We start from the raw sequence: 1,419 nt of genomic DNA on the forward strand, positions 1-1,419 counted from the left end.
ATGGAGAATCTGGAACCTCTAAGTATGGAAGACCGAATGAGAGCTAAACGCACTGACCAAGGTCACGCAATTACTCAACCTGACATTAGTGCGCCAGATTATGAAATTAAAGGACAAATCCTACACATGGTGACTAATCAATGCCAATTTAGTGGTGCGCTGAAGGAAGATCCAAACGAACAACTTCGTACCTTTAATAGGATCTGTACACTATTTAAAATCCGAGAAGTTGAGGATGAACAGATATATCTCATGTTATTTCCCTGGACTTTAAAGGGAGAAGTCAAAGGTTGGTTAGAATCGTTACCTGAAGGGGCGATTGATACATGGGACGTTTTAGTTGAAAATTTTCTTAAACAATTCTTTCCGGCATCTAAAGCCGTGAGACTTCAAGGAGAAATTTTTACGTTCACACAAAAACCAAATGAAACTCTATATGAGGCGTGGACAAGATTTGGAAAGTTATTAAGAGGATGTCCGCAACATGGTTTAGACACTTGTCAAATAGTACAAATATTCTACCAAGGATGCGACATCACTACAAGGAAAGACATAGATATAGCAGCTGGTGGTTCCATTATGAAGAAAACAGCAACTGACGCTTACAAAATTATTGATAACACTGCTTCCTACTCACATGAGTGGCATCAAGAAAAAGATATCGTTAGATCATCTAAAGCAGCTAGAGCCAATTCTAGCCATGACTTAGATTCCATTTCCGCAAAGATAGATGCTGTCGAGAGACGAATGGAAAAGATGACTAAGGATATACACTCAATAAGAATTAGTTGTGAGCAGTGTGGAGGACCACATTTAACAAAAGATTGTCTCAGTATTGAACTAACAATGGAACAAAGAGAGAATGTTTCATACATAAACCAAAGGCCTGGAAATAATTATCAGAATAATTATCAACCGCCAAGACCAATCTACAATCAAAATCAGAATTATAACCGAAATGTTCCATACAACAACCAACAAGGTCCAGGCAATCAACAAGTATCTAATAATACTTACAACCATCAAATACCTATTTTTCAAAATAAACCACCACAAACCGATGATAAAAAGCCAAATTTAGAAGATATGATGTCAAAGCTAGTTGAATCTCAAACGCAATTTTTCACATCTCAGAAACAAACCAATGAACAAAATGCTCAAGCATTTAGAAATTAACAAGCTTCTATTCAAAATTTGGAACAAGAAGTAAGTAACCTAGCAAGGTTAATAGGTGAAAGAAAACCGGGAAGTCTACCTAGTGATACTAATGCTAACCCCCGGAATGAAACAGCTAAAGCCATTACCACAAGAAGTGGTATTACACTTAAACCACCTGAAATACCTGTAATTTCTGATGAAGCTATTCCTACTCCACAAGAACCACAACCTGAGCAAGAATAGGAAAAAGAACCGATAGTT

This window comes from Rutidosis leptorrhynchoides, chromosome 3 (assembly GCF_046630445.1).
Source record: "Rutidosis leptorrhynchoides isolate AG116_Rl617_1_P2 chromosome 3, CSIRO_AGI_Rlap_v1, whole genome shotgun sequence".
NCBI lineage: Eukaryota > Viridiplantae > Streptophyta > Magnoliopsida > Asterales > Asteraceae > Rutidosis > Rutidosis leptorrhynchoides.